Here is a 22,467-nt window from a genome sequence, read left to right as displayed (position 1 = left end):
ATACACCAACCGATTCAGAAACACCTAACTTAAATATTGGTAATAATTTAATATCTCCCCAATAAAAGTAGACTTTTGGAAATTGGTAAAATTAAAAAGTTCACGAAAAACGGGAAAATTACCATTCGTGAGGCAGATTTCTCAGACACAGCCGTCAAGAGAGGGCAGCTTAGTTGCTCAATGAAACACGAAAAGTCATAAATAGAAGCAACGCATGTCCGTTTAAATCAGTTGTTGCTCTTATCCCATATGAGCAACATCGTCTTCGGGCGATGCAATAAGCGGTATCGATTTTCGGTAACGTTGGCATTTGCACACACTCGCACCTAAGTGACTAAACCATATACGGTTAGTTTATAAATAGAGGTGATGCGTACCCGTTTGAATCAGTTTTTGTTCTTATGTCGAACGGGTAAGATCATGGCTGCAGCGTCTGGTCACTACAATAAGCGGTAGACGCTATGCATTTTCGGCAGCGGTGGCCGTGTGTGGATTTTTCGGGTACCAGCACGGTGTCAGAATGATTTGCAAAGTGGGTGGGCGGGGTGGTTTGGATTTAATTCAATACGGTGTGTGCTGCTTAAGAGTGTTGCGTTTGAAAAAAATATTTATTTTTATGCATGCGTGTGCGTTGTAACTTGTTAATCCATGTTTACGGCGCTTTGTAGCTGCGTAGGGTAAAGAGCCTATTGGTTTTCATGTTTCATATTTCGGTTATATGTTTTTTATTAGTAAGGCATCTGACAACGTGCTTCTGTAGTTATTGGACTGTTCAGCAGCGTAGTATTTTATATAGGAGAGTACACTCAGGTTTTGACGTAGGACTACGTCTTTGTTTTCGATATAGGAGTGCACGTTGCAAATTCTACAAAAATGGTATGTAACGAAAAGTTGTCCAATTTTAAACGCATATAATTCAGCCATCTCATGATAAATTTTCAAATTTTTTGCGCACGCCGCCCCGAAATACTTCTAAGAATAGATTCCAATAGATAAACCCAAAGATTTTTGATATCATGGCATTAAAAATTTAAATAATGAACAACCTAGTCAAAATATCGCGCATTTACACACAGAAGATAGCGCTTCCCTAGTCCAGCACGACAGATTGGTGTACCTAGCGCGCAACGCTTCTATGAATGACGTCATCGTCGACTATTTAAACGGACGGATTTCGCCGAAGCAGCTCAGTCGCCTGTTGAGCGGCAGGCAAAGCAGATCACTGCGCTGTGTGCTTTTACAGCCAGTGTAGCTGAGTTAGAAGTCCGTTACACTGCCTGTGGAGGTACGCTACCCAGTGAGTGCGAATGAGCTTGTCCGTATGCTATCTTTTGTGTTGTGCTCGTTTCCAGCACATTTTTATGTATAATTATTCGTACACAAAATAGTTTTTACATGCGAGCTCCATTTGCAAACACGGTTAACATAGTGTCGTGGTATTAGTTGTCTCTTTCGCTCTACCCATCATCATCAGCGTTGATTCATTTTGCTTTGTGCGCTTGAGTTTAATGTATGAGGCGAATGTATATGTAGATAGATCTAATTTGTTACTAAATTGCACAATGAAAGTTTATTATTTACGTTCGTTCAATTCATTGATTCATTTCCCCATCACGTGATTAATTTCCACTCAGCCTATAGTACTTTGATTCTACTAATAGGTACATACTACAAAGCCTATTTATGAATGAATACACTGCCACTTGAAAAACCGTTGCAAAAACGCATCTTGTGCATATATAAAATTGTTTCCGATTTTTGTATATTTATAGTTTCGATATATGATTAAGACCACTGCATTCGCTATATTTGTATGCGTACTTTAGGAAAGTTATAATAATGGCAAAATATAACTAGAATGCTTGGTCTATACATGAAATGTGATTATATTGTCTAAAATTTGATTTTGCTTCACTGGTCCGGGTTATTGACCACATATAATCGAAAAGTTTTTACAAGCTAATCTTGTGCTATAAAGATTTAGTTCCAGATATTAGTTCGGTCACAGTTTTCTATCTTCTTTCGTCAGATCTTCTTAAATAAGTTTAATTGGATTCGATCACCTACTACAAATGATTTGACCTGATAACCAAGAAGGTTTGGTTCAATATGTAATATTCGATGTTGATTGGTTGTGATTAAACCATACGTAAGAAATATGTTTGATTTATTATTACTATAAATGTACTAAGAAAATTAATATTTTACTTTAAGTAGTATAGTCCTACGTCTACAGCTCGTGCAACCCCATAGGGCTGCCCCTTGTAGTTTTTTCACGCGGATTTTGAAAATTACGCGGTTTTCATTAACGCGTTTTTTTTTAAATTTACGCGGTTTTCATTTACACGGCCTGTATCCCCTGCGTGAAAAATCTGAGTGTAATTGCATCGGAAACAATCACATTCCCAGCAGAACTTTTTGTTTTCTAATTTCAAACACTTTTGTTTTGTACTGCACACAACGGAAAATTTTAAAACAGAACTTACCGTCCCAGCAGCAGTTGAAGCGGGTGTTCTTTTTCGATTCAAGTTCAAGCCATGTCTTAAGCGTTACTGGACTTAAAATTGTTTTCCCAGTTTATCCAGTCAGAATATCTGTCCTACCCTATGTATTTAAAACACAGTTCTAATTGCGTTTTAAAGTATACAACAAATAGAACGGTTGGATATACTAATTTAAATTTTAAAATAAATCTGTTTTAAATTATGAAACAAACCGCTGTACTGAAGATATAATTATGTCAGTCCCATTACCACATAAAACACCTATCTATCTATCTATCTATCTATCTATCTATCTATCTATCTATCTATCTATCTATCTATCTATCTATCTATCTATCTATCTATCTATCTATCTATCTATCTATCTATCTATCTATCTATCTATCTATCTATCTATCTATCTATCTATCTATCTATCTATCTATCTATCTATCTATCTATCTATCTATCTATCTATCTATCTATCTATCTATCTATCTATCTATCTATCTATCTATCTATCTATCTATCTATCTATCTATCTATCTATCTATCTATCTATCTATCTATCTATCTATCTATCTATCTATCTATCTATCTATCTATCTATCTATCTATCAATCTATCTATCTATCTTTCTATCTATCTATCTATCTATCTATATATATAAAAATCAAAGTTTGTATGTATATGATTTAAAGACTCCCAAACGGCTTAACCGATTTCCGTAAAAATTTGCACACAGTAGGTATTTGGTATGGGGCGTGTTTGTGTGCTATTGGTTGGGGATTATCTGCCCGCCAGATGGCGCTTCGGAACAAATTGTGTTTTCCTCCTATTTCGTTGAAAATCGCAGCAACCCGCGATGGGTATTAGCTAGTATAACATAAAACGCTGCAGAATTGGTTTAATAATACAATGTTTACACTACAGAGTTATAACACGTTTTAATAATTAGCAACAAGAAAAATGTCACCAAGATAGCATAAAAACCCGTTTTAACTGGTAGTGCGAACGTTGCATAACAATGTAATTTATCAAATAATTTCATTTTTTCCACCACTAATCGATCAAGAAATACTTAAACTTAAGATTGTTTACTGAAGTTCATTAGTACACCATTGAAAATTTAAATGGAAAATGAAATTTCATATTTCATGGAGAATCTGTATATTTCCGTTGGCGGGCGTGGGCTTCCTCATCACAGCTCTCAATATGGAACTTTTCTTTTGAATATATTTTCTGGACAGACCAGCCTATTTTTACTAGATGGATCAGCCAAATAATGCCAATCACCTAGTGAGATACTTGATTAATTAATAGATTACCGTTAAAAGACCTTCAATAAATTATGTTTTGATGGGGAGGGTATATAGCAAATTGTAACATATGAAAACAGGCGAGTGCACAAGAACGTGAGTCGATATGTGTGATAGATAAAATTCATTTGCACGCTCTTAAAAAAAGCTACATTTTTAATGTCACCGTGGTCGTGTCCTGTACACAACCCTTTAATTTTTTTGCTAAAATTAAATGACTTAGCCTTACACTGTTTGGCAAAGTTATTGTACATATTGCACGGCCCTTCTTTTTGTTTTAACGGATGCAAGAGTGGTTCTAATTTATGTAATACTTTAAATTGAACATTTTAACGGTTCGAGATAGAGCTTTATTGTATTCGATGAAGTTGTAGAGCAGGCCATTTTAGACAAAATTGCTATCAACCTGCAAGCTGTAGCCTTTATACTTTTGATTGCATAAGAAAACCAAATGTATGCTTTTGGGTGTTTCTTAAAAAACGGTTTTATATCTATAACTTTTGTAGTTTTTATTTTACACTAAAGTACCCTTTGGGCAACTGGAAGATTATGTTAGGGCGCATAATTTGCTTTAAAACACCAACTACTAAACTTTTGTCGTTTCAAAGTTATAATAACTTTTACATAACAAACAAAACTCAAGTAGCATTATCTTCGATTAGGGCACTTAACATTAAATACCGTCGCTGTCATATTAAATAGCATGCTTTTTAGTATATATCACCAAAAAATATCATAAAAACGAAACCATATTTTTTATATTGTCCACCGTGAAAGTAATTCAAACATATTACAAAGGGTCAATTCCTGAAAAACCAAATTATTAATATAAATTTTTCAGTTTTCATTTTTTTCCAACCTATCCCTTAGATGTTTTACTGAGTTTTTGAAGAGTTTTTTTTCTTCTAACACACTAAAACTCTAGCTTCTATTATTCAAAAGATATAAGCACTTAATATATCAAGACTATATTTGTTAAATCAGTTTTATGAAATTTAAAAAATCTATAGTTTCCTCCATTTTTTGCTCAATTATAAATCTAATTATTACCTTTTTATGGTTGAAAATGAATTATCTTTTGTTTGCCCTAATGAGTGATATTATTATACAAAAAAATCATTTTTGGCGAAAAAGTGTTCATATCTTTTAACGAAAATAGTTAGATGTGTGGCACCATGAAACATATTATTCGCCTTTAAACAATCTTAAAGTTGTTTGAAGACTTCTTCAGTTTCAAATCAATTGCGCAAAAGTTGTTTGAAAAAAACGTTTTTTTCTAAGAAAAACCCTAACTTACGATTTTATATTTTCTGTAAAATGAAAAGTATGACAGATAGAACATACATGTCTTCAGCAAACTTTTCCAAAATTTGTCCTTCTACAAATTCGCTGAAAGTCGTTTGGCTCTAGCTTGAATGATTAAAAAGTTAATTTTTTTATCTTGGCAAAATTAGAACCACCCCAACTGTTGTTTTAACAAAAAGCAGGTGCTCACAAACTACGAAAACTTCTCCAGAGACTTAGTAAGGCTAAGTTGTTTAGTTTTAGTTAAATCTCAAAATTCCTGCTAAATTTGCAATCTGGACCATTGTGCAATGCTGGTGTCTACTGTCGTGAAATGAGATTAGACCAAACCCATTCGCTTGGCAGATGCTGCATGGTATTCCAAGCGGTAATCGCCAGGATTATAAGTTGCGTGCAATGGGGAACTTGCATTAAAAGAAACAATTTTTGTTTTGACAGTCAGCTCACCATGAAAGAACTCTTGTTTTGGCAGATTTGAGAGTGAAACTAGTTATATATGTCGTAATCAAACCGAAGAACTCAGCATTTCGAATGCTGTCTACCGATCATTCTGGTATTGGTAATGAATCAGCAGATGAACATACTAGAGTAAGCGCTGTGACTGTCATTTTCGATGCACTACCTTCCTGATGACAATTCCTTTCTCTTCTAATCAAGAAAACAACGGACAACATGACAAGGGGTCAATCTCAAAATAACTAGGGAAAAAGGCCAATCAAGCCATTTTTTCTGATTTTTGAATCGTCAAGAATGGTTTGTTGTAGTTCGTTCTTTTGTATAGCATTGATAGTTGGAAACACTTTAATTTCTCATTATATTTTTTGTACCCAAACTTATCACGTTAATCCGTTGATTTATATAAATGCGGTAAGAAATTCTACGACGTTGACAAAAACTAAACATTTACAAATTAACTAACAAGCTTAAATTTTGTTAAATAGAACATGTTTAAGTGTATTCATTTGTAAGGCTTTTTCCGGTTGAAATCATTTCGTTTTCTTATTCGGTTCTTTGTACTAATTAATCTGTTGATTTCCATTGTCATGCAAAGGCATATTTATAACACCAACATAAACAACCGATAACAAAGAACCAGCTCAGAAGCAGCCCAACATTTTCATTCATAAAATCCGGGGCCGGTTCTTCATTCTACGGCACATTCCATTCCCAAATAAACAACCAGCTTCCCACTGTGTGCAGCTGCCAACTTCCTTCTTCCAGTCGGCGGTGATCATTCCCACGTGGATCAAATCGTAAATTGTATCCACCACTTTGCGGTGAACGAGCAGAGAGGGCAAAACCGATACTTATCGGCCAACGCAGCACAGTCCAGGCAAGCAATCGCGGAAGCCAGCGCCAATCAAGGTGGGTCCGGTATCGAACTCGTTACTCTCCGAAAGTCAACCTCGTTATAGATTCACGGTGAACTCATTCTCTCTCTCTCTCTCGTTGCTGATGAGCTCACTCGGCTAAGGCTCCAGTAACACAATTATCATCATCATTATCATCATCATCATCATCATAGAGTTATCTGAAAACAAGCAGCATTGTTTACACTCTCTTCCCTGTATTCGCTGCGCGCTCAGCGTGCGTTGGCGGGGTGGGGATCTGCGTCTCGTCAAAACGACGCCGTCGCAGTCAACATCAATATCGGCTGGCTGGGGCCAACCAGCTCAGCTACCTAAGCTCGGGATCTTCGGGTGTGTCGCGCAACTTTACGCGCGATCAGTTCACTGTCGGATGCTTGGTTGTCATGAGGTGTAGTAGATACGCAGTACGTGCGCGTGTGTGGGACAACGTGTCTGGTTTCGCGTACACAATCGGTAACCGTTCATGGCGCGTACTTGTTGGTAACGCGTTCACTTGATCGACCGTACTCGGGTGACGAGTCATCAGCTGTAATTGATAACTATGCACCTACTAAATATTCAAAATTGGGCATGGTTAGTGTGAAACGAAAGTGAATTTTCTAGTGCTGCTACTGAATCGAGTGATTGAAGGCGCTGTATTGCGGGCAAGTGTGTGCCTGTTTTTATGATGTTTGCTTGTGGAAAGTGTACGACGTTTGTTGTTTCTGGGTTTGTTTGGAAAACAGATTAGGCAGCCCGGATGGAAGTGGAATTAGGTTCAAGTGAGTTGAAATTGTTCATTGTTCGGCGTGATCGTTTTTCCATACTGTGCTGTGTTAGATCGGAGCATATGTGCGGTTGACACTTTAACAAACGTTTGACTTGAGTGGCTTGATTGTATGTCTATCGGAGTTCAGTTAGAGTTGTTTGCTGAGGTGTTCGAGGTTTCTGTGTTTGGAGTGTACCTGAGAAATACCATAAACGGCAGTGATACGATTGTTCTAGACGTAAACAGCAAATAACTGGCCAACACCGAACGAGTCATTCGTAAGTTATTTTTTAATCTTTATTGTTCACAGTTTACGACCATTGGATTGAATCATTTGAAAGCCAATTGGGGTGGAATAGTGCTATTTTGTTAAGTATACGAGGGTATGCGCCATTAAAAACACTTTGGGATGAGGACGGATCTCTGATTGGATTTCTGTTTCGTGGTCAGGGTCCCAATAATGTACAAATGCTGCAAGTCGATGTCGGACTTCAATTCCTATCTAGATTGAACAATCCTGTTCTAGATCAACATTTCGAAAATAAACTCTAAAGTTATCGTAGATTGTTTGATTCAAAGAGCCGTTCGTTTCTTTTTACATATTTAGACGTCAATAAAAAGTATGGACAAATATTAGTAAGTGTACGCCGGATCTTGCGTATGCAAATTGCTATGACGTGAGAAGATTTTGAAGTGTTTATTTCACGTTGTCGTACATGTCACTATCATCATCGTCTTAATTCTTTTTTTGGTTTCTTGCTATTTGTACTACGTGACGAATGAAGAACATTTAAAGTCAGGTAAATAAAATAAAGTAAGCTATTTAAAACCATCTTTTTTGGCATTTGCACCTTAACTCATGGTGCAGTATGTTAATTCCAAAATGCTGAACTCAGTTTAATTCCTGGAATGGTCAAGCACATACTAACAGATGGGCATGAAACGTATGTATACACAGACTACGGGACCGACAATGCACAGTGGTCCAGGATGCGAATTTAGCAGTAATTTTAACTTTTTGCTAAAATTAAATATAAAGCCTTACAATATGTTTGTCAAAGTTGTTGTACTTTGCAAGGCCCTTCTTTTTGTTTAAACCGATTCTAGGGTGGTTCTAAATTTAGCTATCTTTAAAATAGAACTTTTTAACGGTTTAAGATAGAGCTTAACTGTCATAGAGTATAGAGCAACACATTTTAGACAAATTTTCTGAAGACATGCAAGCTCAAGCTTTTATACTTTCCATTGTAGGAGAAATTCAAGTGTAAGCTTTAGGGTGTTCCTTAAAAAACGGTTTGATTTCTATAACTTTTGAAGTTTTTATTTTACGCTCAAGTACCCTTTAGCCAACTTGTAGATTATTTAAGGGCGCATAATTTGCTTTAAAACGCCAACTACTAAACTTTTTTCGTTTTAAAGTTAGAAAAACTTTTATATAAAAAATATAACTTTTTCAAATAGAATTATCTTCGATTCGGACACTGAACATATGAAATAGCATGCTTTGTAGTATAGATCACCAAAGAATGGCAAATACGATATTTTTTATATCTTGCGATGTTTACTCAAAAAATAGTTTATTTTTAGTAAAAAGTATATATATATATATAACTTTCTAACGAGTGAAGCTAGAGGTTCAATATATTAAGACAAATTGTTCTCCTTAAAAATATCTGAAAGATTTCTAAAGCGATCTTAATGAAAAAACTGCAAAAGTTATACAAAGAAAACCATTTTTTAAGAAACATCCTAATTTTTTTGGTAAATTTCTTGTAAAGTGAAAAGTACACGACATAGAGTTTCACTGTCTTCGCCAAAGTTTTTTAAAATTTCATTTTCTTCAATTTTCTGGAAGACAGCGAAGCTTTATCTCGAACCATTAAAAAGATAATTTTCTGATTTAAAAAAATTTAGAGCCACCCTACCCACTATTTAAAACAATAGAAAAGTATTGTAAAGTGCAATATTTTATCATTAAAACAAAACTACATTTTTTATATTGTTCGCCGTGAAAGTAGTATAAACATATTACAAAGAGTCAATTCTTGAAAAAAAAACCAAATTTTTAATAAAACTTTTTCAGTTTTCATTTTTTTCCAACCTACCTTTCAGATGTTTTTCAGAGTTTTTGAAGACGAACATTTTCTTCTAACACATCAAAGCTCTAACTTTTATTGTTCAGAAGATATAAGCACTTAATATTTCAAAAATAGATTTTTTTAAATCAATTTTATGAAATTTTTTAAAAAAATATTCAGTTATGGGTAATGTCAGTTTCGAGATGGTTTACATTTGATGTTTTCACTGTGCGAGATTGCAAATGTGAATAGGTATTTAACTGTTGGATGGTAACAAATTTGAAATCATTGTTCAATTGATTTTCCATACGGAACATTTAAATTGTAAAAAACGTTTCACTTAACTTCAGTAAAGGCTTTTTTGACATACTATTTAACACCAGTCTCTTGAAACTAAGACAGATACGCGTATTTTGAAACCCTTTGTCATCAATTTAAAGTTCTACCTTCAAACTGTGTAGTCGCAGATTTGTTGTTCCAATTTCGTAGCCTCAAATGTGAAATCTCAAAATTGAAGTTCCTCATTTAAAGTCGGAAAATTGTACTCCCAAATTTGAACTACTTATTTTGAAATCCAAAATTTGATATGCCAAATTTTAAATTTCAAATTTTAATATTGAAGTCCCAAAGTTTAAGTCTCAAATTTGCAGAACAGAGTTTGTAGTTAACTTTTTTGTCCCGAATCAAAAGTCCAAAATTGAAAACTTCAGTTATGAGATTCGAAAGCTGAAGTTCCGAATCTGATATTTCAAATTCGGGGTTTCAAATTTCAAGTCCCAATTCTGAAGTACTAAATTGGGTGTCCCAAATTTGAAGACTTAAATTTGAAAGCCCAAATTTCGTGTCCCTAATTTGAGGTCCCAATTTTTAAGTTAAGAAATTCCAAAATTGTACACATAAATTTGAAGTCCCAACTTTGAAGTTATAAATTTGAAGCTCCAAAGGGACGATCCATAAATGACGTAGCATTTTTTGAGTGATTTTTAACCCCCTCCCCCATCGTAGCATTTCGTCACAAACCTCTAAATACCCCCTGGTAATTACGTAGCTTGACGGTAATTCTCCCCCCCCCCCCCTTGTCTCCGTAAAATTTAAAAAAATTAAATAAAAAGCGATGTTAGTTATTCCCCTTTGAAAAAGCTGCGTAGCATGACATGGGCCCCTACCCCCCTGTCGTCACACATCATCACAAATTACAATACTCCCCCCTCCCCCATATAATGCTACGATCCCAAATTTGATTTTCCAAATTTGAAGTCCCAAATTAGAAGTCTCAAATTCAATGGTTAAAATTTGGAGCCCCATTTTGATAACAAATATTTGAAGTCCCAAATTTGAAGTCCCCAAATTTAAAGTGCCCAAATTTGAAGTCACCAAATTCGAAATCCCCAAATTTGAAGTCCCCAAATTTGAAGTACCCAAATTTGAAGTATCCAAATTTGAAGTCTCCAAATTTGAAGTTTCCAAATTTGAAGTCTCCAAATTTGAAGTCTCCAAATTTGAAGTCTCCAAATTTGAAGTCCCCAAATTTGAAGTCCCCAAATTTAAAGTTCCCAAATTTGAAGTCCCCAAATTCGATGTCCCCTAATTTGAAGCCTCCAAATTTGAAGTCTCCAAATTTGAAGTCTTCAAATTTGAAGTCTTCAAATTTGAAGTCCCCAAATTTAAAGCTCCCAAATTTAAAGCTCCCAAATTTGAAGTTCCCAAATTTGAAGTCCCCAAATTCGATGTACCCAAATTTGAAGTCCCCAAATTTGAAGTCCTCAAATTTGAAGTTCCCAAATTTGAAGTACCCAAATTTGAAGTCCCCAATCTTTGAAGTCCCCAAACATTGAAGTCCCCAAACTTTGAAGTCCCCAAACTTTAAAGTACCCAAACTTTGAAGTACCCAAACTTTGAAGTCCCCAAATTTGAAGTTCCCAAGTTTGAAGTTCTCAAATTTGAAGTCTCCAAATTTGAAGTTCCAAAGTTTGAAGTTCCCAAATTTTAAGTTCCCAAATTTTAAGTTCCCAAATTTGAAGTTCCCAAATTTAAAATTCCCAAATTTTTAATGTTCCGAAATTTAAAGTTTCCAAATTTAAAAATTTCAAATTTAAAGTTTCCAAATTTAAAGTTCTTAAATTTAAAGTTCCAAAATTTAATGCTCCCAAACTTAAAGTTCCCTATTCTAATGTTCTCAATTTTAATGTTTCCCATTTTGAAGTTCCCAAATTTAATGTTCCCAAATTTAAAGTTGTCAATTTAAAGTTGCCAAATTTAAAGTTCCCAAATTTAAAGTTGTCAAATTTAAAGTTCCAAAATTTAAAGTTTACAAATTGAAAGTTCCCAAATTTAAAGTTTTCAAATTTAAAGTTCACAAATTTAATGTTCCCGAATTTAAAGTTCTAAAATTTAAAGTTACCAAATTTAAAGTTGCCAAATTTGAAGTTCGCAAATTCAAAGTTCCCAAATTTAAAGTTACCAAATTTAAAGTTCCCAAATTTAAAGTTTCCAAATTTAAAGTTCCCAAATTTAAAGCTCCTAAATTAAAATTTCCAAATTTAAAGTTTCCAAATTTAAAGCTCGCAAATTTAAAGTTCCCAAATTTAAAGTTTCCAAATTTTAAGTTCCCAAATCTAAAGTTCCCAAATCTAAAGTTCCCAAATCTAAAGTTCCTAAATTTAAAGTTCCCAAATTTAAAGTTCCCAAATTTAAAGTTCCCAAATTTGAAGTTCCCAAATTTAAAGTTCTCAAATTTAAAGTTGCCAAATTTAAAGTTCCCAAATTTAAGTTTCCCAAATTTAAGGTTCCCAAATTTAAAGTTTCCAAATTTAAATTTTCTAAATCTAAAATTTTCAAAATTCAAAGTCCCCAAATTTATTGTTCCCAAATTTAATGTTCTAAAATTTAAAATTCCCAAATTTAAAGTTCCCAAATTTAAAGTTCTAAAATTTAATGTTCCCAAACTTAAAGTTCTCAATTCTAAAGTTCTCAATTTTAATGTTTCCAATTTTGAAGTTCCCAAATTTAATGTTCACAAATTTAAAGTTGTCAATTTAAAGTTGCCAAATTTAAAGTTGCCAAATTTAAAGTTGCCAAATTTAAAGTTCCCAAATTTAAAGTTGTCAAATTTAAAGTTCCAAAATTTAAAGTTTACAAATTGAAAGTTCCCAAATTTAAAGTTTTCAAATTTAAAGTTCTCAAATTTAATGTTCCCGAATTTAAAGTTCTAAAATTTAAAGTTACCAAATTTAAAGTTGCCAAATTTGAAGTTCACAAATTCAAAGTTCCCAAATTTAAAGTTCCCAAATTTAAAGTTTTCAAATTTAAAGTTCCCAAATTTAAAGGTCCTAAATTTAAAATTTCCAAATTTAAAGTTTCCAAATTTAAAGTTTCCAAATTTAAAGTTCCAAAATTTTAAGTTCCTAAATTTTAAGTTCCCAAATTTAAAGTTCGCAAATTTTAAGTTCCCCAATTTAAAGTTGCCAAATTTAAAGTTCCCAAATTTGAAGTTCCCAAATTTAAAGTTCTCAAATTTAAAGTTCCTAATTTTAAAGTTCCCAAATTTAAAGTTCCCAAATTTAAAGTTCCCAAATTTAAAGTTCCCAAATTTAAAGTTCCCATATTTAAAGTTCCCAAATTTAAAGTTGCCAAATTTAAAGTTCCCAAATTTTTGAAGTTCCTAAATTTAAAGTTCCTAAATTTAAAGTTCCCAATTTAAAGTTCCAAAATTTAAAGTTCCCAAATTTAAAGTTCGCAAATTCAAAGTTCGCAAATTTAAAGTTCCAAATTTTAAGTTCCCAAATTTTAGGTTCTCAAATTTAAAATTCCCAAATTTAAGGTTCTCAAATTTAAAGTTCCCAAATTTAAAGTTCCCAAATCTAAAGTTCCTAAATTTAAAGTCCCCAAATTTGAAGTCTCCAAATTTGAAGCCTCCAAATTTGAAGCCCCTAAATTTGAAGTCCCAAAATTTGAAGTCCCAAAATTTGAAGTCCCCCAATTTGTAGTCCTCCAATGCCAAATGTCCCCGAACTTAAAATGCCAAATTTGAAATCTCTAACTGAAAGTCCCAGATTTGTAAACACAAATTTGAAGTCCCAAATTTATTGTCCTAGACTTGAGTTACGAATTTGGAGTTCCAAATTTGTAATCATAGATTCGAAATATCAATTTTGAAGTCCCAAATTTGTAGTTCAACATTTGAAAGCACAAGTTTCCGATTTAGTGTTTTAAATTTGAAGTCCTAATAATATCATAAAATTCGCAAGACTCAGACTCTTCTTACAGATTGCCGAACGTCTAAATCGCCCCAAATAACTAATCTAATCTAAATACTGATCGTAAAATAAGTAGTGATATGAGAAATATATTTTTCAAAAGATAAAAACTGATTTAGCACCAATAAAACTAAACTAAATGTTACAGTACGCATGTACCGGAATAAATATTGACTTATTTCAAACAAGATTCAACTTTTATTTTGAGAATAAACTAACCCATAGGCTAAAACTTTTTTTTTAATTATTTATTTGGCACGGCTCAATAATAACAATAACAATAACAATAAATTTTATTTTGAGCCCGTATGATCCCGTGCGTGCAACTTGCTATTGCGAGCGGAGATCTTTTTTCGCGTCGGGAAGATGTTCCTTCTTTCTCCAACTTCGTGGTTACCCATGTTTGTCTCGTTGTTGCTTACGTCGGTATCATCATCTTGATTACTGCCGTGATACTCGCGTTCAGATCTTCTTTCTGGCTTCTTGCCCTTGCGGGTCCCGAATGTGAACACTCCATCCTTGGTGGTAGCTTCTTCACTGGTGGTATTAGTTGTTAAGTTTGAAGCTTTTGCAGTTGTCATTATTGCCTTAACTGCAGCCACAAATTTGGCAACCGATTGTGGTTCAGGTAAAGATATTGGGGCTTGGGTGTTGGCATTTTTTTTTTGCAACTGACCTTTCCTTAGCAGTTTCTGGGCAGGGTTGTCCGTAGTGCTCCGTTCCTTCACAGAATTGGCACGTATTAGTTTGTCCTTGATATGTACAAAGAGTTCGCTGTATAATGGTATCACCCCCTTCTGTGTTGTACTGCAGGGTAAGGTAGGAGGGAATGGGTTGGTCTACCCGCATTCTCACCACAAAGACGCCATTTGAAATACCTGGGAAGTAGTTTCTCCATGTGTCCTCCGTAATAGATTCCACTGCTCCATAATGCGACATGAATCTTTTAATTGCCACTTTGCAAGTAAGTGGAGATAAATCATGTAATTTCACTTCAATATTCCCATTATCCATGTATACAGGGATCTTGTTTTCAGCGTTGTCACAAATAAGCACGTGTTTTAAGTTGTTCTGCGAAATGAATCTTTTCGCTTGAGCGAATTTGTTGAAGGTTATCAGCACCGCATGCCTGACGTGCTCAAGCTGTATGCAGGTGACATCCGAAAACCGAAGCTGCATTTTCACCTTCAGCAGATGTTCCACATCACGAATACTTGGTCTTATGCGAAAAGATCTGAAGTCAATGGCCACTGTGTTAGGCCGAATAATCACGTTTTGTTGATGAGACTCAGTCATCTTGATAGATAACACAAGAATAAAAATAACGGTATCCTTTGTTGTTCGGACAATGCACACAAGTAACTGTTCGCTTTGCACTGGCTTGGACAGAAGCAGGAGCACACTGGGTATTGTGACCGATGCCTTTGATGGTTGAAAATAGACTGAGGCTAAAACTTGATCAGTGTGCAAATTCTTAACCCTCCAAAAGGCAAGGGGTCTCAAAGGCCCGGCTAATTACAGTTCTATAGTTCGAATGAACTTGTAATTGGAAATTCAAACTATTGAGCGCTTCGGTCTTTCGCTTCTCTCACTGATAAAACGATTTTAAGGTCTTAAGAGCGGTGCTTCTTGAAGTCACAATTTTAGTTTGCCTTTTGAGGGTTAAATTAGCTATATGTACTCTATAATGTTTGTAGTATAAATCAAGTTCAATACCATCATAGTATTCGCAAGAAATTTAAACTATACCGACTTGTCATGTTTCAGATTTTTACGGCATTTGGATATTTTTATGTCAAAATAATAAAATATGGAATTTGTGTTTTCGCTTTGTCTCCTCAGAATCAGGTACTTGACGTACCAGCTCAAAATTAGAAACACTACTTGTGTACATACGTAAACGAACTCTTACTGCGAACTTTACAATTGATATTTTCTATAAAACGTTTCTCATTTTGGCATCTAAATTTTCTGGGTCTAAATAATCCACAACATTTGTAAAGCTAAACACAATTACTGATTTGTACAAGCTGACAACACAACTAAACTTTTGATAAATGCACTTCATGTTTGATAATTACGTTCTTCACTGACACAGTTACCCTTATTTGACAGTTTACCACTATTGTTTATATGGGCTTTTATTTTGTGGACTATTCGATTCGCTCGAAGCAAACCACAAAGAAAGTCCATGTAAGCAGTAGTAGCGAACTGTCAAAAATGAGCACTCGAGTTCATTTGTGACGTCACCTTAAAGTACTCAGTGCTCGGTGGTTTGTTTGCTTATTTAATTGAATACTTTACGCTGACGTCACAAATGAATTTTTGACAGTTCGTTCATACTGTTTACATGGATTCTTCACGATGTGCTTCGAGCGAATCTCGTCGTCTACCAATTTTTTCGAAGTCCATGTAAACAGTACTAGTGAACTGTCAAGAAAAGTGAGATTGACTGTGTCGGTAAAGAATCTACGTGGGTTTGAATGCAACGAATGAACTTCACCATTGAGATTTGATAAACGAAGTTCATCCAACTCATATTTTGAGGTTATGTTAGATTGATGTAAAACATACATAACCATTTCCTTTAATCATCGAACAGAGCTAATTTGTATCCGGACTCCATAATACTTTCGGAAGTTAAGGATAATTCTAATAACTGCAACCATGAATATCCGGGTTCACGCCCGGAGTACCACAAGCCCGTCAACCACAGCTATAAACTTTACCTCCGTGGTCTCCGCTTCACGATTGAAGAAAGGAAAAGATCCACTGCGCTATCATTAACCAGTTAATCTTTTTCACTATCCAAGCATCTCACTTAGCTCCACCGCCAGAACAATAAAAGTAAACAGGAAAAGACACTTCCAGGCCCGGCTTTAATGTTATTGCTCTGAAAGAAATGCTAATCATTGATGGTTTCTGGAAGTTGTGATGCTACACCTGTATCGTCCCTCCCCTTGTACCTTCCCATCAGTCAATATGAACGATTCTCTCGCGATGTGAATACCTCGGATTTCGCAATACGAACTGTACCTAATTAAATTAATTAAATAGAACTTCTTCGATACTTTTTCCTCTACACTTTTTTTCTTCTGTTTCCTATGCTCATTTCCTCAATTCCGCCCCGAGAGAAGCTGCTGATTTTTCGTGCCATTATTTTGCGTTGCGTTTTTATCTGGCTTTACATAGGCATACCTTGGTGATGGTGGCTTGTTCACGGCATCGATCGCGCATCGTCCCGATTGAGCCCGGGGAGAGGAGGCTTTTATTCGGGCACAACCGAGGTAATGCCAAGGTCGCACCGCCGCCGGTCGTGTGACGTAAAAACTTGACGCGAACGTAACGGAAAAATGACTTACTTTCTTTCCGGCGTGTGTGTGTGTGTGTTTCGGCATCATCACCTCATTCGTAGCCACAGTTCTTTTTTTCGGGATTTTTTTTTTTGACGGATCGGTTGATACCGAGTGGTAGCAAAAGGAAGGGCACTTCTCTTTGCTTTGTTACGGTTCGGAATGTAAATATTTTGCCTTAATATTCTGCTAAAACGGGGCTTACGGTCGTAAGGCAAATTCTGGAAAAGTTGTATTTCGGATAATCTGCGGTACGCACGCGGAAGCCGCGTAGGAAGTAAGCGTAATTTGCTCGCCTTGGGCCGGGGCTGCCGCGGCGAATAGATTAGGCATTGTAGCCAGAAGAAAGAAAGGAGAAAAAACAAACAAATTGGTTTAAATTTCCAACCTAATGAATAATTGATACAAGTGCAACAGCGGTAACGTAATCCGAGCGCGGTTTCGTGGAATTTGGGGTTAATTTATTTACCTTTTCTTAGTGCTTTAAAGCGGTCGAGAGACTATCGCAGAAATAATATTAATTTGTTGAAATAGAAGGTAGGCTGCTGTGTCATGTTGATTGGAGCTATCTAAACTGAGACAAATTGTACCGTATTCTTTCATTTTTTGTTTGCTTAGACTGGACTGTTACGCACTAGATTCAATGCAAAGCAATGATATTTCTGGCCCAATTAAGATGAATAATAGAACTCAGGGTATATTACATAAAAATAGCTTACGCTCATCGAAAAAATAATTGGGGACTTTCAAGCAGGGTTCAGAAGATTTGAGATGCTTTGAAGAGATATCAGAAGAACTTAGTAAGTTTCAGAAGATTTCAAATAATTTCTATTAAATTTTTAAAACATTAGAAAACTTATTTGGGAAGATGCTAAGTAAAAGATTTCTGTATATCTCAGCAGAAATGAGCTGCTTTCTAATGATTTCAAAATAAATAATCAATTTCAAAAGATTTTAGTAAATTATAGAAGTTTTTTTAAAAGATTTTAGAAGATTCAAAATCATTTTCAGACAATATATGAAGCTTGAAAAAAAACAAAAGAATACGCGGATTTCAGAAGCAAAAAAAAAAAATTATATAACTTTAGAAGATTTGTGCGGATTTCAGATGGATTAATATATTTATATATTATTAATAACTTATTTTTACAAACTTTAAGAGATTTCACTATACTTCTAACCTTTGAAAAATATTGAGAAGATTTTAGCAGAAATCTAAAGTCAGACAATTTAAATCTTTTTTTAAGATATCAGCATATGTCAAAAAATTTCGGAAAGTTTCACGATTTCATCAGATTTTTGAAAATTTGAACATTCCAAAAGATTTTAGAAATATATAAAACACTTATGGGATTCAAAATATCTCAGAAGCTTTGATTTTCAAATACACAATGTTTTAAAACAACATTGCGAAAATCATCTCAAAATTAACACAGTAACGTATTAAAGCTTTGAGACAATTTATATAAAATTAAAAAAATGATTTGCGCCTGCAAGTGTTAAAATATTTCGAAAGAATACAAAAATTAAAAAAAAATCTGAATATTTCAGAAGGTTTCAGAAGATTTTAGAAGTTTTCCTGAAATTTCAAAAGATATCAGTAATATTTAGAATAATTCAGAATGTTTCAGAAGATTTCAAGACTCCAGAAAATTTTAGAATATCTGGAAAATATTTCGAGGGATCTGATATATTTCAAAGAGCATCGGCAATTCGGCATATTTAAATTTTTTTTATAATGTTTAGTATATTTCAAAAGATTTCATAAGAATTTAGGAAATTGTAAACGTTTTTAGAAGATTCCAACATTCTGGAAGGTTTTAGATAGATCAAAATGCTCTAATGGTTTTCAAAATATTCCAGAGAATTTACAATTTGCCAACTCGCCAGAATATTTCAAGAAATTTCAAGAGATTTCTGAATATTTCATAAATTTTTAGTACAATTCCGCAAGTTTTAGAAGAATTCAGAAAGATCTAAGTCTGAATTATTTCAGAAGATATCTGAAGATTTAAGAAAATTTTAGAAGAAATTAAGATACTGTTAGATTTGAGATAGATGTGAATGTACTGAAAGGTTTCAAAATCTTTCAGAATGTTTCAAGAATTTTCAGGCCTCTAAATATTTCAAGAAATCCCAAGCGATTTCTCAATATTTCATAAGAATTTAAAATAATTCAAAAGATTTCAGAATTTTAACGAATAATTCCGCAAGATTTACAAGATTTCAGAAAGATTTATGTTCTGAATAATTTCACATGATTTTTCACAATTTCTCAAGATTTTAGAAGATTTAGGATGATTTTTAAAGTTTTTGGAAGATTTTTAGATTTAAGAAGATTTTAGAAAGATCTGATCGCTCTAAAGGGTGTCAAAATATTTCAGCAAATTTAAAATATTTGAAGACATTAAAAGAGTTCAAATATCTTCAAAAGGCTTCAAGAAATTTCAAGGAATTTCAAAATATTTCAAAAAATTGTTTCAAAATATTTCAATGGATCTCAGATCAATGGAAGATTTAAAAAAAAATTCAAATTCTTTCAATAGATTTCAAATGATTTCAAAAGATTTCAAGTTATTTCGAAACATTCCAAAAGATCTAAAAAGGTCTTGTAAGATTTCAATGCACTTAGGCATACCTCCAATAGCATAAAAATATCAAAATAACTTCAATAGTACAACAAAATCTTTTTTGAAATGTTTCAGGCCACCGGAAAATATTTCAAATTATCTCGAAGTATTTCAGAACTTTCCAAAAAAATTAAAAAAGGAGTTGATTTCATATGACTTCAGAATATTTCAAAACAATTCAGAACATTTCAGAAGTTTTCAGAAGAATTCAAAATATTTCGAAAAATTTCGGAAAATTTCAGAAGATTTTAGAAAATTCTGCATCCTCTAAAGGAAAATCTTACGAGGGCCTGAAATATTTCAAAGGGTGTCGGCCTATTTAAAATTTTTATAATGTTTAGTATACTTCAAAAGATTTCAGAAGAATTTAGGAAATAGTAAAAGGTTTTAGAAGATTCCAATATTCTGGAATGTTTTAGATTGATTTAAATGCTCTAATGGTTTTCAAAATATTCCAGAGGATTTGAAATTCGTCAAGTCGTCAGAATATTTCAAGAAAGTCCAAGAGATTTCTGAATATTTCATAAATTTTTAAGTCTGAATGATTTCTGAAGATTTCAGAAAATTTTAGAAGAAATTAAGATACCGTTAGATATCAGATAGATCTTAATACTCTGGAGGGTTTCAAAATATTTCAGAATATATCAAGAATTTTCAGATTTCTAAATATTTTAAAAAATCCAAAGCGATTTCTCAATATTTCAAAAGATTTTAAAATAATTCAAAAGATTTCAGAAGTTTAACGAGCAATTCCGCAAAATTTACAAGATTTCAGAAAGATTTATGTTCTGAATAATTTCACATGATTTTTTAGAATTTCTCAAAATTTCAGAAGATGTAGGATGATTATAAAAAAATTTGGAAGATTTTTAGGTTTTAGAAAATTTTAGTAGGATCTGATCGCTCTATAGGGTGTCAAAATATTTCAGGAAATTTAAAATATTTGATGACATTAAAATGTCAAATTATTTCAAAAGAGTTCAAATAGTTTCAAAAAACTTCAAGAAATTTCAAGGATTTCAAAATATTTCAAAAAAAAATTAAGCTGTTTCAAAATATTTCAAAGGATCTCAGAAAATTTCAAACATTTCAAAAATTTTCAAGTGATTTCGAAAAATTCCAAAAGATCTAAAAAGGTCTTGTAAGATTTCAATGCACTTAAAAATATCTCCTATAGCTTAAAAATATCAAAATAACTCCAATAGTACAACAGCATCCGCCTTGAAATGTTTCAGGATGCCAGAAAACATTTCAAGCCTTTCCGAATTATTTCAGAGCGCTCCAAAAAAAATTAAAAATGCTGTTCTGAATTATTTCATTTGATTTCAGAACATTTCAAAACAATTCAGAACATTTCAGAAGTTTTCAGAAGAATTCAGAAGATTTCGGAAAATTTCGGAAGATTTCAGAAGATTTCGGAAGATTTCAGAAAATTTCAGAATACTTATGAAGAGTTTAGAAGATTTTAGAAGGTTTTAGAAAGATTCGGAAGATTTCCTAAAATTTCTCGGAATAATTCAGAAAGTTTCAGGAAGTATACGTATTTCAGAAAACTTCGAAAGATCTAAAGATTTTAAAGCCTCAGAAAATTTTAGAAAGATCTGTAGGATTTCAAAATTTTCTAATGTTTTCTAAAAATTTCAGAAAATCTAAAATTTTTGTATATTTCAGAAGATTTCAAAAGATATTAAAACATTTTAAGATTCAAAAAATTTTAAAAGGATCTGAATATGTTCTGAAAAACTTCTCGAACTTTTAAAATATTTCAAGATGCTGTAAAATTATGTGAGGCAGTTCAAAAGATTTTCAGAAGATTTCCAAAAATTCCCAATGATTGCAGAAGTACAAGTCGTAGAGGATTTCAAAATGATCCAAATTCTGAACTTTTTGAGACGAGTTCAGATGATATAACTTGATCGAAGATTTCAAATATTTTCAGAACATTTCGGACGGTCTCAAAAGATATCGATGGATTTTGGAAGGTTTTGAGATTCCTGAAGATTTTAGAAGGATCTGAATCCTCTGAAAGGCTTCAAATACATAAACAGACTTCATAAGATTTTAGGAAAAATCAAGATTTCAGATTTCTAAATCATTCAGAAAGTTTTTGAAGATTTCAGAAAGATCTAAATATTGAACGATTTAATAAGATTCCAGCAAATTTCAGAAGTTTTAAATCGAATTCAGAATATTGTTAGATGGCAGATTTTAGAATGATTTGAATCTGTTGAAGGGATTCGAAATATCTCAGAATATTAAAAATGTTTCAAAAGACTTCATAAGATTTGTACAGATTTCAGCGGAATTAAGAAGAATTCAAAAGATTTAATTTTTCATGATTTCGGAAATGTTCAGAAGATTTCGGAATGTCTCAAAAGACTTCAGAAGATTTTAGAAGATTTTGGAAGGATCGGAATCATCTGAAAGGCTTCAAAATGCTTCAGATCTTTTCCTAAAATTTCAGCAGCTTTCGCAAGATTTCGCAAAATTTCAGACGATTTGAGAAGCTTTCAAAAAAATTTACGAGAATTTCAGAAGATACTGAGGTTTCCTGGAGTATTTTTTTTTTAATTTCTATAGATTTCTGATTGATTTTGATTTTAGACAATTTGGTTACTCTATGTAAACAAGCTCTCTGAACTGTCAAAAAAGTGAGATTAATCATATTAATGCAATACTCAATTATCAACCATGATAACTTATAAAGTTTTAGCACCTATTACATGGTGGGGAAAAATTATGCGCCACGTTTTCTCAGAATAGTGTTCGGATTCGCAGATGTTTGGTGCATCATAAACAAATGCTGAAAGTTTCACTTAAATCGATTGGCGCTTAGTGGCCACAATGAAATTATGTACACAGTGATGTGCGAGAATTGGCGATTGTTGAAAGAGAAAATGTTCACTGTTGATTTCAAACTTCACC

The 22,467-nt window shown here is 33.3% G+C and overlaps 1 protein-coding gene across 5 annotated transcripts in view; it reads left to right on the top strand.

Moving 5' to 3' along the window:
- The window catches only part of LOC131693718 (rap guanine nucleotide exchange factor 4-like), a 352,448-nt gene that overhangs the window by 24,175 nt on the left and 305,806 nt on the right, over positions 1-22,467 (top strand). Inside the window, exon 1 of one of the 5 annotated variants that reach the window (XM_058981801.1) lies at positions 6,845-7,503. The exons of the other annotated variants lie outside the window; for them this stretch is intronic. The gene's annotated coding sequence lies outside the window, so the exon portion shown is untranslated. Of the gene's footprint in view, positions 1-6,844; positions 7,504-22,467 lie in introns of those variants that run through there. 5 annotated transcript variants of the gene reach the window in all.

The sequence above is a fragment of the Topomyia yanbarensis genome, chromosome 3 (assembly GCF_030247195.1).
Source record: "Topomyia yanbarensis strain Yona2022 chromosome 3, ASM3024719v1, whole genome shotgun sequence".
Classification (NCBI taxonomy): Eukaryota; Metazoa; Arthropoda; class Insecta; order Diptera; family Culicidae; genus Topomyia; species Topomyia yanbarensis.
This window is presented reverse-complemented; position numbering and strand designations above follow the sequence as displayed.